Here is a 14,777-nt window from a genome sequence, read left to right on the forward strand (position 1 = left end):
AAAATTATCGCCGCATATCGGCGAATTTTATCGCACATAAACCTTGCTATTAGCAAGGTTTATCGCAAATGCGATAAAAAACGGCCGCAATGCATGAATATCGCTGAAAAGTCAGCGATATTCATGCATTATCCAAGAAATGCTCTTAGCCATGTTATCCATCTCCCATTGGATAACATGGCTAAAAACTGCTCAGGGCAGGTGTTAGGTTTTGGAGATATTCGCGCTTAGCGCGAATATCTCCAAAAGTTGGTAATAGGAGATAGCGATGGTTAGGGACTGTTTCCAGTCGCTAAAATCTTGGCACGCCCACTTTGCATGTCATTAGTGATAAATATCACTGACATGCAAAGCGGGGCCCAAGATGGTCGCTATCTCCTTTTAGCTGTCACTAACTGGTGTTAGCGACAGCTTGGTAATAGGGAGATAATTTTATCTCTTTTTTTTTGGCTTTTAAAGCCAAAAAAGCGGAAATAAACCCCCTTGATAATATGCCCCATGATTTCTCGGGGGTTTCAGCTGACAGGGCTTGGTATTGTGTTACGTGCTAATTTTTCCAGGAAACGTCAGAGGGTCGATGCAGGTGTTCTAGAAGAGGTGATAAACCATTTAAGCCTCATGAACAAGCGCATGGTCTTTTAAAGATTTGTGAAGTACTCGGGGCGGCGGTGTGTGTGTGCCCTCTTTCAGGAGCGGGCGGCGGGGCACTGCCAGCAACTTGCCAGGTCAGGTAGTGTTCAACACGTGCATCACCCTTTCTCTGCCTGCTATTGCGCTCCATGCTTCGGAAAGGTAAGAAAAAGAACGTGCATTTGAGTTTGAAATGTCCGATCCTGTAGCAGTACACTTGCAAAGCCCACACATGACAATAACCCGATTCAAGGCCCCATTCACCCGTTTTAAAAAAAATTTATAACACTCCAACAAAGTAACATTATAAAACTTTATTAACTTTTAAATATAATGAACGGAACAAAAACTGTAAAAACATTTAAACATTTTTCACCCAAAAAAGCAACAATGGTCAGAAGCTGTCTTTTGTGCGAATAGTCCCAAGGCAGCACAACGTGCAGAGTTCTTGACGGCACCCAGGTGATGTCGCCTGGGTGCCGCACTGGTTTTGGGATCCTACAATGCTGCTCCGAAAATTGGCGTGGGGCGTCCCGGGTGGTGCGGGGGGAGGCCTCGTCAGTAGCGGTCTGTTGTGCGAATAGTCCCAAGGCAGCAGAACGCACTGAGATGTTGATGGCACCCAGGTGATGTCCAGTAAACTGCCGCACTGGTTTTGGTATCCTACAATGCTGCTCCGAAAATTGGCGTGGGGCGGCCCGGGGGGGGGGGGGGGGGGCGTGGGAGAGGCGGCGTGAACGGGCCTCCCCAGGTGGCGGCCATCCAGCTGAGTTGCGCCCGCTCTTGCGGCTACAGCGTCTCGTCGCTCACCATGTTGTTGAGTTGCTCCCACTCTTGCAGTGCAGCGATAGGCGGCTGCCACATGACTCTTAAAATGGCGGACGGCTCTTCGGTTTTGGGCCTGGTCCACTGAAATGGCCCTGGGAAACCTTGGAACTCGGACGCTTGCCTGCTAGGGCTTGGGCTCCATTCTCGAAAAGCGTCCCCTCAGCCGTGAAGATTCTACAAAAGTCTTGGGGGCCCCCGACTCCCGCAGGCTTCCGGTGGGGAGCGGCTGCCATGATTGCTCGCGGAATGACCACGACGGAGCCACGAGATGGTGGTGCTCTCATGCTGATGCCAGCTTCAGTCTGAATGATCCAGAAACAAGGTGGGGCTTTCATCGTTTGGGAAAAAAAAATGTTCTAAACCAATGAAAAGTGTTATTTTTAGGTCATATGACCAAGCCTTCCATCTTTAGGAAACCAAAAGTAAAATGAACCAATGAAAATTTTTATAAACAAGTCACATGACCTGTTATGCGGCATAGGGCTACAAAAAGCGTAGAAAATCCGTTGGCACGTGAGGCGGCGTCAGTAGCGGACCGATGTGCGAATAGGCCGAAGGCAGCACAACGCGTCGAGATCCGGATGGCACCGAGGTGGTGTCCAGCAAATTGCCGCACTGGTGTGGCCATCCTACAATGCTGCGCCGAAAGACGGCGTGTCCAGCTGAGTTGCGGTCACTCTTGCGGTACAGTGAATCGAACGCGCCGAGATCCGGATGGCACCGAGGTGGTGTCCAGCAAATTGCCGCACTGGTGTGGCCATCCTACAATGCTGCGCTGAAAGACGGCGTGTCCAGCTTAGTTGCGGTCACTCTTGCGGTACAGTGAATCGAACGCGCCGAGATCCGGATGGCACCGAGGTGGTGTCCAGCAACTTGCCGCACTGGTGTGGCCATCCTACAATGCTGCGCCGAAAGACGGCGTGTCCAGCTGAGTTCCGGTCAGTTTTGCGGTACAGTGACTCGAACGCGCCGAGATCCGGATGGCACCGAGGTGGTGTCCAGCGAGTTGCCGCACTGGTGTGGCCATCCTACAATGCTGCGCCGAAAGTCGGCGTGGGGTGCCCCGTTGGCTTATGAGGTGATGTCAGTAGTGGACCGATGTGTGAATAGGTCGGAACCAGCACAAGGCGCCAAGATCCGAATGGCAAGTCCTGGATGTTGAGTGCCTCAGTTGAGAGTTCTGAGCAGTGCTTGTAAGACTGTCTGAAGCTTATTTGCACCTGCTGCAGCTTCACTATTGCCCTGGTGTGGCCAAAGGTCTCACATGACATAGGCGGCCGGCTCCCGAGGTCCGGCGGAACTTTTTTCCTTTTCCTTTCTGCTTCTTTTCCTACAATCCGTTTCATCTGAAGACACGACCAGGTCCCTGAATGTGTGCAGGGGGACGCTATTGATTGAATGAAAATGGCGGCTTGACACAAAGCTGACTCAAGCGTTGCTGTTGATGCTATACAGACAAAAATTGGTTTTCAGTTTGTACATTCTTCAGGATTTTTTTTTCCATCCAAGGCTGATTGAGAGTTTGTAGAAAAATGGCTTCAGATTTTCCACATACTACTCTTCAACATTCTTCCTAAATGTAACAATGTGAAACTCACTAGGAGAACGGCTGTTTCTGTTTCCTTTCAAAATGCTGCCAACAATATTTTCTGAATGGAAGACACCATCTTGTAGCATAAAGGGCCGAAAGGGGTTCTGGTCTGGCCGATGGTTGGTGGAGACATTTTGACTATATCTTGGACCTGCCCGGCCTCGCCCAAAATGGCGCCGGTATAAATGGGACTCGTAACTCCTTGCCCGCAAATGTATATCTAGAAAATTTTATTGTAAGTGGCCCTGTCTTATTTTAATTACAAAATGTACGTCCACCGATTCCGCAACTGTTAGACACCGTAGTTCTTCCAACCTAATGGCCCGCTCGTTACGTTCCTCTACAGTGTAAATGTCTCCTCATCATATACGATTTCAGTTTGCTCCGTGGCCGGCCCACGTGGTTATAGGCCCGTATTTGTATACTGACATTTTCACAATAAAGGTTTTTAAAACAAAACACTGTAGTAGTATTTACATTGGTAAAGTTTTTACTTTTAGTCACTGTTTTCGAATCAGTAAAAGGCAAGTGAAATAAAGCAGTCCAATTACATGACGGATAAAAGGTATAATATGTAGGAACGCAGTAAAGATAAATGGTCAAGGGCAGTTGTGTTTTTCATTTCTGCAACATAAAGTGATCGATAAGAATCTGATAATCAGGCGTATCGGCGACTAAGACAGCAGGCCGAATCTCTTTTACTCAACGGCTCCGTCATGGAACGAAGAAACGCCCTTTTTCTCGAAAAAGGAATATAGTTTACTTGCAGGACAGTTGTAAATTTTCCGGGAAAGTACATTAGCCTGGAATATTATAACATATGTTTAAAAAAAAATAATGTTCGAAAACAATGAAAAGCGTAATTTTTAGGTCATATGACCAAGCTTTTCATTATTAAAATAACAAAAGTAAAATGAACCAATGAAAAGTTTTATTAACAAGTCACATGACCTGTTATGCTTACGTTACGCGCTGCGCGCCGCTCCTCGGATCACTTCCGGGTGCGCTAACGCGGCGTGTCATATAACGCATTACGCGACAACGTAGGTCAAGAATATAGTCAAAATGTCTCCACCAACCAGCGTTCGGAACACAACCCCTTTCAGCAGTCCAAAAAGTTCTGTTAAATGACAACAGAGGGGACAGGCAACAAGAACCATCAGTCAAAGAGGGGAGGGCAAGTTCTTCTCTTCCGGGTCATTTTGGGGCGCTACCGGAACTGATCGAATTGGTAGTCTACAGTGTTTCTGGATGTTTCAGACTAAAGCTGGCGTCAGCATGAGAGCACTACCATCTCGTAGCTCCGTCGTGGCCATTTCACGAGCAGACATGGCAGCCGCTCCCCACCAGAAGCCTGCGGGAGTCGGGGGCCCCCAAGACTTTTGTAGAATCTTCACGGCTGAGGGGACGTTTTCGAGAATGGGACCCAAGCCCTATCAGGGAAGCGTCCGAGTTCCAAGGAGTCCCAGGGCCATTTTAGTGGACCAGGCCCAAATCCGAAGGCCGCCATTTTGAGAGTCCTGTGGCAGCCGCCTATCGCTGCACCGCAAGAGCGGGAGCGACTCAACTACATGGTGAGCGAGACGCTGTAGTCGCAAGAGCGGGCGGTAAACAGCTGAATGGCGGAAGAGGCACAGTGTAGCAAAAGCGGGCGGAATGGCAACTGAAACGGTAAAGGGGCGCCCCACTACAGCGTGTCTTCAGGTCAAACGGATTGTGGGACAAGGTCCAGAATAGAAGAGTCATCAAAAGGCAAAAAGTTCCGCCGGACCCCGAGAGCCGGCCGCCTATGTCGGGGGCGATCTCAGGCTACACCGGTGCTATAAGACTTGGGGAGGGGGTCGGAGCCAAGTGTCTTCTCCGAGTCCATGGCCATCACACCGCCCCTCGGGGGCCTCCGTCAAGCTGTTTAGGAAGGTTTCATATCACATTGTTTTCTAATGCAGTCAGGTCCACAAACGACACTCACTTACTTTGAGAATAGTGAAGCTGCAGTAGGTGGAAATAAGCTTCAGACAGTGTTACAAGCGCTGCTCAGAACTCTGAACTATGGCACCCAACATCCAGAACTTATGCCATTTGAGAATGGCAGTGACATTGAAGCAACTCAGGGACCAAAACCATTAACGTACTTTCACGTATGAAAATCTTACTTGGGGAGGGGGCAGGAGCGAAGCGCCCCCTCCCAGTCCGCGCCACCACACCGTATGTTGTAAATCTGAAGCCATCGTTCTACAAAGTCAACCAACCTTGGATTGAAAAATCTAGAAAAATGTACAAACTGAAAACCAGTTTTGGTCTGCATAGCATCAGTAGCAACGCTTGCTATCAGAGTGCATGAGTTTCATGCTCGATCGATTGAGCTAGCAAGATCGGGCAATAAAAAGTATAAAATAGTTATGTAAATAGTTATTTAATAAAATGTTTTACTCTGTTTCTTTGCTGGTGTGTTGTCTATATTTTTAATATTTGCATAGGGTTTGTAGTTATTTTGGGCGGGGTGGGTGACGGAGTCGAGCTGTCTTGCAGCCCTCATGGTGTGGAGCTAAGTTCATCTCACTATTTTCGTATTTCTCATGAAGGGTTGTTCCTAATATTTCTATTTTAGCGAGTTCAAAAAGAGATCCAATTAGTGGCCTACTGATTTTGCTCGATTACTTTTATTTTTTTACACGATTTTTCACTATCTGCAAAGACTAAACAGAGTATTGCGACTTTGTGCTTGTTTGTAAATAGAGAATGAACTAGAGAGAATCAATTGTAAAACAGTAAATGCTTGGATAACAATCAATCAAATGGAGAGACAAGCAGGTACGACGGATTACAACGGGGGTAAAGGTCTGCGTTAACTACCGTTCACTATCTACAAAGAGAGAGTACTAATAAGAGAAAAGAGGGGAGGGGGGGTGCAGCGTTCAAAGCACATCAGCGTGCATAAATACGAAAATGTTTTTATCTATCACGTACTTGACATTTTAAAGCTTTTCATATTTGCTATTAAAAAACCATTGAAATTCACTGAAAAAACCATAGGTTATAGTCGATATATAGTTAGGAATTTGCATTTACAAAACCTTGAAAATTCAATGAAAAAACCATTGGTTTTAGGCCATATATAGTTAGGGATTTGCATTTACAAAACCTTATTTTACTCGCATAAAACCATTGAAATTCCATATATAGTTAGATGCGCTAACTATATATCGCGCACCCGCAATCCACTGCTGATGATGTCACATATTACATCATTCATGACATGGTCAGTGACATCACTGATGACATCACTGATGACAACTCAAATGACATCACTGATGACATCTCAAATGACATCACTGATGACATCACTGATGACAACTCAAATGACATCACTGACAACATCACAGATGACATCATTCATGTGTTAATACGATGAACCTCTACAGACTCTGATATATCCTTAGATACACTCAGTGAAAACAGACACTCACAGACTGTCACTCATCCATGGAGTTACTCATACACCTAGACAGTCATGCAAAGAATCAAACACACCTCCAATTCCTCAACTATACAGTTATACACACCTTACTTATTGAAACATATTCTAATACATATTTACTCTCTTATACAATCCTTGATACATGTTCACAATGATCCATACAGCCACTCACACATTCACTGGCTGTTATGCACAGTTATTTATATATGTTAACTCTCACATGTACTGTGTTTTACATATGTACTTACTTTGACATGTAGCACTGAGATATCCATTCACTCACCAATACACTCATGCACACAGTCAACCGCCCATATAGCTGTTTCCACATGCACTCTTGAACTCATACACCTAGTGAATCAACTGCTTACACATCTATGCACAGAATCACACACCTCCCAGCCACCCACACACATACTCAGTCTCCCATACAAATACTTGAGCAACCAATCAATAACCCATATAGTTATTTATATAGCTACTGATCAACACATGCAGCAGTTTACAGAACAACAGATATAATGATACACAAATTAATACAGTTTAATCACTAACCTATGCACTCAGTGAGACACATTTAATCACTCCCTCATACAGTCAGTCATGCACCTACTAAATCCTTCATCCAGACATTTATACATCCACTCATTCTTCAATATGTAAGACATATTTTAACTTTACAGAAACTTCCAGTCACTGGATGTTGTCATCAGTGATGTCATTTGAGTTGTCATCAGTGATGTCACTGACCATGTCATGAATGATGTAATATGTGACATCATCAGCAGTGGATTGCGGGTGCGCGATATATAGTTAGCGCATCTAACTATATATGGAATTTCAATGGTTTTATGCGAGTAAAATAAGGTTTTGTAAATGCAAATCCCTAACTATATATGGCCTAAAACCAATGGTTTTTTCATTGAATATAATATATATACTTACTTAATAATATTTACAATGAATTATTATAATAACTTATACATTGTTAAAAACATTTTATAAATTATAAATACATACATACACATACAACAATAATATAAATAAAATTATAAAAACTATATATAAAAAATAAAAAAATAAAAAAATAGACACTATATTAAATAAAACAGTAAATATTGGATAGTGTAGGGGTAAAAATTACTATTCCAACTCCAGAGAGTGCACCAGTAGGGAAAGTGTTGAATAGCGTAAGGGTAAAAATTCCTATTCCAACTCCAGAGAGTGCAACAGTGGGGAAAATGTTGGCTAGTGTAGGGGTTAAAATTACTATTCCAACTCCAGAGAGTACAACAGTAGGGAAAGTGTTGGATAGCGTAGGGGTTAAAATTATTATTCCAACTCCAGAGGGTGCAACCGAAGGGAAAGTGTGGGATAGCCTGGGGGTAAAAATTAGTATTCGAACTCCAGAGAGTGCAACAGTATGGAAAGTGTTAGATAGTGTAGGGGTTAAAATTACTATTTCCACTCCAAAGAGTGCAAAAGTAGGGAAAGTGTTGGATAGCGTAGGGGTAAAAATTACTGTTCCAACTCCAGAGAGTGCCACAGTAGGGAAAGTGTTGGATAGTGTAGGGCTTAAAATTACTATTCCAACTCCAGAGGGTGCAACAGTAAGGAAAGTGTTGGATACCGTAGGGCTTAAAAAAATTACTATTCCAACTCCAGAGAGTACAACAGTAGAGAAAGTGTTGGATAGCGTAGGGGTTAAAATTATTATTCCAACTCCAGAGGGTGCAACCGTAGGGAAAGTGTGGGATAGCCTGGGGGTGAAAATTTGTATTCGAACTCCAGAGAGTGCAACAGTATGGAAAGTGTTAGATAGTGTAGGGGTTAAAATTACTATTCCCACTCCAAAGAGTGCATAAGTAGGCAAAGTGTTGGATTGCGTAGGGGTAATAATTACTATTCCAACTCCAGAGGGTGCAACAGTAGGGAAAGTGTTGGATAGCGTAGGGGTTAAAATTACTATTCCAACTCCAGAGGGTGCAACAGTAGGGAAAGTGTTGGATTGTGTAGGGGTTCAAATTTCTATTCCAACTCCAGAGAGTGCAACAGTAGGTAAAGTGTTGGACAGCGTAGGGGTTAAAATAGCTTACTAATAATTAAAATATTTTTTAAAAATAAATAATAATTTGATTATTAAATAACAATACCAGTTCCAGTTCAATAACCTTTATTTCGGTCAGTAAGACCATGAAAGTATGGGTACATTACAATCAAAAACATGACTTATATGGTTAAAAACAGACCGAACAAGCATGTGAAAATCAAAATGCAACATCAGTGGGAACGGGAGAAATTTGACTGCACGGGCCAGTGAGCTATTAGTTTTTGAAGAAATGGAAGTACAATAATGACACAAAAAAGCACAGGCATAGATACAAGCAAGCAAATCAATTAGAAAGATCAACCAGTGCAAAACAAATTTAAAAGTATACCTGAGGAGGGTTAAACATAAAATATCACAATTAAAAAACATCATTTCATACTTAAATTTTTTTAAACAGTTAAAAAAATGAAATCGTTTTTCCTCTCTCTGATATTGTAGCAATAGAACTATCTATGCACTAGCAGCTTAGGTATTTGTTAATATACATACATTTTTTTTTTTCTATAAAAGCCCAACGCCTATATCACATTACATTTAAGAACCGAGAGACAGCAAAGACAATGGGCTTGAAGTATCGTGCTTCAAAACTCTAAATGCCACCTTTCAATACACAAACCCCAAGTTCCTGCACAACTGTATAAGCCAACACTGCCTTGCCGCTTTGTACCCAGGGCAAAAGAACAAGACATACAACTCTGACTCCTCCTGATGGTTACAGGCTGGGCAGCCATGTTGGGCCATCCAGACCATTTAGAAGTAAAGGCCTGCAGGGGAAGGGTACTAAATCTGAACTGGAGGTATAATTTTCTGGCTCAGAACGGTAGAATCTCATCCAAAAAGGGTTATAATTCGTAGTCGTCTTTTATAGTGAGAAATTCTGCTGTCAGAACACCTAGGTTCGGATTACCTTGGATGACTTCCAATTTATGAGTTCGATAAGTTCTCACCAATTCAGCTTGTGAAACTGTAGAGCAAGTTTCTTCAGGATTACTCCAGAGGGTTGGTTTCTCTATCCTTGTGCACTCTTCCCTTATATGTGCAAACCAAGCAATTTTGTTTTCTACCCCTGAAAAACGTAATAGCTCTTTAGTTTCTGCCTGGTACCCTGCCAGTTCCGGGGTCACCCACATCCTGTGCCAGAAAGTTAGTGGTCGTAAAGTACCCTCATCTTCAATCGGCCTTATGCCTAGATCTAGCCGCAATGGGATTTTACGGGGTGCTGGGCGGAAGGCCCAGAATTTGTCTTAAAAAATTGTTCTCAACTTTGCTTAAAAGGCTAAAAGAACAATGACCCCAAGGTTCAGCCCCATACAACGTGGCTCCCCTTGCTTGTCCCCCTTATATTTCGGTAATGGGCCCAATAGGTTTATAGGTCGATTCCCTCAGCAATTTAGCTATCCCACCAGAAGTCTGTGTGCTAGTTTAAGCTTGGCTTTGGCTATTTGTGGCCTCCAGTCCATGTTTTCCGTAAGGGTGAACCCCAAATAGTCAAATACAGGAACCCTTTCCAGTGCTATACCATTTAAGTGGGGATTTGGGTGTGCTTTCTTGGCCGGATTAACAACCATAAACTTAGTAATCATGGTAATATTCTCCAGGCCCCTGTTATTACAAAAGATGACAAAACTATCCAGTATCCTCTGGCTTCACATCGGTGACTTGGACATCAAAAGAGTGTCATCAGCAAACATCAATGCTGGAACCTTTGAGTTTGCTAGCTTGGGGGCATCATTGTCCTTAACCTCTGAAAGTTGGGCAATAAGTGAGATGCCAAGTGGCAAAACAGGGTTGTTGCAAGCACACAGCCCTGCCTCACTCCTGTGCCAACTGGGAGTCTATGAGTTAATTCTCCCCCTTTTCCACATCTTACTCTGGCATAGTTGGCATCATGCAGCTTAATAAGCATGCTTAACAGGTAAAAGGGAATCCCAAGTTCTCTTAATACCCCCCATAGTTTGCCTCTGGGCACCATATCAAAAGCCGTTTTCAGGTCAACGAAGATCAAATAGAGGCTGCAACCCTCCATTGACACAGTTTTCCAAAGTATAAGTTGGAGTCTGTATATCTGGTCAACGGTGGAAGTGTGCTTCCTGAATCTGGCTTGGTAGGGGCTTATTATATCATTGTCTTGTATCCACCCCAGGATTCGGTCTACAAGTACTCGTGCAAACAATTTCTGGGTAACGTCGATCAAACTGATCGGTCTATAGTTTGCAAGAAGTAGAGGAGAGCCCTTCTTAAAGACTGGGACAATTTCTGCCCCGGCCCAGGTATCAGGGATCAGCATGCCATTCATTATGGCATTAAGTAATATGCACAAATAGGGACCTCAGATAGTTGGTGCTTCTCGGAACAGATCCTCTGGTAATCTGTCTTAGCTAGGTGCTTTACCTCTGGGAAGTTTCTTGATTGTTTTAGTAACTTCGAGGAGTGTGATCCCAACAGGCACCTCATCAGACTACATGGTGATGGAGTGGTTAGCTCCTCTACCAGGCCAGTGTCTGCACCCAAGCCCCATTATACAGGGGTATAACTATCAAAATGCGAACCAGGCTTGATTTCCATAGTATATAGCGCCTGGAAGTGGTCGGGCTCCTTTTCTGCTGGGATATTCAGTTCAGTGGCTAAGAAACCTTCTCTACTACCTGTTCTAACTTTGGCCCAGAATTCCTTCATGTCCCGTTTCAGTACAGCGTTTTAACGTCCTCCCATTTGTTCACTTCCCAGGACTGCTTTGCTTGGAAGACAGCCTCTTTGAATAAAACCCTCCTAGTTTTGAATAAAAGCTTATTTTTTGCTTTGATGGCTACTATCAACGCCCATTTTGCCTTGCGGCAATTATCATTAAACCATGACTGGGTTGCAGTTTTTGGTTTTTTGGGATGCACTATTTGGGTAAAATATGTCAGCTAATTTAGTTGCCAAGCTCTTATGGAGTTCTCCAACTTGTTTAATGGAGGATAAGTTGACCCAGTCGGCAGAAATGCTGCTAAGTTCTTGCAGGGCTGGTATTACTACTACATATAGAGCACCCAGCTTCTCAGGTGTTTGTTTTATTACCCCCCACTTAATTCTTCTTCTATTATTAGTAAGTAATGGCCTGTTCTCTGGGGGGGATTACTACCAGGGGAAATACCTGAGTCTGGCACCTTCAATACCAGTGCCACGGCGTTTTGGTCACTTTCATACCATGGTAAGATGGCAACGTCAAGGACCCTATGCCATGATCTGGACTCCACTAAGATATAATCCAAAAGAGAAGTTTGGCCAATTCTATTGAATGTTAGTTTACCAGGCCTATCAGAGGTTATACGGCCATTACATGCTCTCAGTGAATGGTTTAGAAAAATAGCATTTATTTGAAGTACCAGGGGAAACCAGGACTTAATCGGATGGATTTGTGGGTCTGGCATAGCCCACTGGGAGTCCTCCTCATTGGTGATTAGATGGTGAATGCCAGTAAAGGGCTCAAATTGACAGTTAAAATTGCCCCGACTATTAACCTCTTGTTAGGCGGCACAGTGGGGATAAAAGAGTTTAATACATCAAGGGTTGGTGATTCCTTGCTCAAACCTACAGGTCGGGAGTAATAAGGGCAAACTTCAACTTAGTAGGGAAACTAAGCATTACACATTGGATACCATTAGAGGAAGTGAACAGGGTACTAGCTAGACAGCCCACATGTGAGCCGACCCAGATAGATAAACCCCCAGATGGTCCGCCCCTTTCTCTAGTAATGATTCAGAAGAGGGGGTGGTGATGAACAGAGTGTCTGAATTAAGCAGACCACTCTTACCCAGTCCAAAGATCAGGGCTTGATCCATCACCGTTTTTTAGCTCACTGCACCATCCCAGCTCAGAACTTGGCTATATGCAAATTAGTCTGACCCTGGCCCAGTGCATCATGGGAACAGGGCAGACCAAACTACCAAGCCAATTCTTATACTGGGAAGGAAACAAGCTACCGGGGACCGGTTTCTGGCATTTCAGCCGTCTTCGGCCCGGCTTGCTTGAATCCTGATGGTGCAATGAGCTAGGGAATCACATCTGAGTATACCCTTCCACGCTTATGGTGGACAAAAATGATTCAGAAAAGGGGGTGGTGATGAACAGAGTGTCTGAATTAAGCAGACCACTCTTACCCAGTCCAAAGATCAGGGCTTGATCCATCACCGTTTTTTAGCTCACTGCACCATCCCAGCTCAGAACTTGGCTATATGCAAATTAGTCTGACCCTGGCCCAGTGCATCATGGGAACAGGGCAGACCAAACTACCAATGATGGATCAAGCCCTGATCTTTGGACTGGGTAAGAGTGGTCTGCTTAATTCAGACACTCTGTTCATCACCACACCCTTTTCTGAATCGTTTTTGGCCACTATAGGTGTGGCAGGGTATACTCAGACATGAGTCCCTTTCTCACTGCACCATCAGGATTCAAGCAAGCCGGGCCGAAGACAGTTGAAATGCCAGAAACCGGTCCCCGGTAGCTTGTCTCCTTTCTGGTGAAGAATTGGCTTGGTAGTTTAGTCTGCCCTGTTCCCATGATGCACTGGGCCAGGGACAGACTGATTTGCATATAGCCAGGTTCTGAGCTGGGATGGTGCAGTGAGATAAATAACGGTGATGGATCAAGCCCTGATCTTTGGACTGGGTAAGAGTGGTCTGCTTAATGCAGACACTCTGTTCATCACCACACCCTTTTCTGAATCGTTTTTGGCCACTATAGGTGTGGCAGGATATACTCAGACATGAGTCCCTTTCTCACTGCACCATCAGGATTCAAGCAAGCCGGGCCGAAGACGGCTGAAATGCCAGAAACCGGTCCCCGGTAGCTTGTCTCCTTTCTGGTGAAGAATTGGCTTGGTAGTTTAGTCTGCCCTGTTCCCATGATGCACTCGGCCGGGGACAGACTGATTTGCATATAGCCAGGTTCTGAGCTGGGATGGTGCAGTGAGATAAATAACGGTGATGGTGGATCAAGCCCTGATCTTTGGACTGGGTAAGAGTGGTCTGCTTAATTCAGACACTCTGTTCATCACCACACCCTTTTCTGAATCCTTTCTCTAGTAACAGCTGGAATATTAAATGTCACAAAACCCACCCTTGTGCACTCATCCCCTGCTCATGTTTCCTGGAACATACAGGTATCATATTGGTCCACGAATAGTCCCCATTCAGGGCAGGAGAGTTTACCCTTGATGTCAGCCACGTTCCAGGAGAGGATCTTCAGCTCACTACCTGTGCATAAAATTTCTCCCAAAGGATCAGTACCAGTTGCAATTATGATTGGGGGATTTACCCCCTGTGTGATGTTATTAGGAGGAGCAGAAGGATTGGGGGATATGGATATGCCTTTACTCTCCTGCAAGGTGGCTAGAACCTGAGCCCCCATTTCTGTGCCTGACTCTGAAAGGGAGGACTGAATTGTACCCCCATGATTTAACTCCACTCGTACTCTCGGGGGTGTCAAAGTTCTCTTAGGATAGCCCAATCCCACTATCCCTGCTGGTCAATCCACATCTTCCAGAGCCCAATATCGGTTATTTACGGGTAAATTAAAAAAAGGTCTAGTGGGAGGGTGCCTATAATCAACGTTCCGGTTTTCAATCAGGTGCCTTTCATACTTTGAGGTTGCATTTACCCTATCAGGGTTAAAACAGTGGAAATAAAAATGGTCAAGCGATAGAGCTCTCACCTCTTTTTGGTGCTCTGTGGTACTGGTTTTATGATTTTGAAGCCTGTATACAGTCTGGGGATTTTTAAAATGAATAACCACACAGTCCCCTTGACAATTTATTTTTTTAATAGGTCCTACTCAATCAACTCTCCTCACCATTAAGATTTCACCGGCCCTTTCATAGGGAAACTGCCTATGCTTTGCCAGCCAGTAGAAACTCTTGTTCCTCAGTTCTAATTGTGACTGCCTCTGGGTATTATTAAGTGGTGGAACCCCTGTCAAGATGATTACATAGGATGATGATGCTGGTGGAAGGTTTATGGTTGGCTGGGCAGCTGCTTCCATCCTACCGACAGGGCATTCTTCCCTCCTCAACTCTTCTCTACTTGTACTCGGCTCTGATACACTCATGGTGGTATGATGAGTATTCCGCGTAGTGTCAATTGTGGCGTTACTCTCAA

Source organism: Lissotriton vulgaris, chromosome 5, assembly GCF_964263255.1.
Source record: "Lissotriton vulgaris chromosome 5, aLisVul1.2, whole genome shotgun sequence".
Classification (NCBI taxonomy): domain Eukaryota; kingdom Metazoa; phylum Chordata; class Amphibia; order Caudata; family Salamandridae; genus Lissotriton; species Lissotriton vulgaris.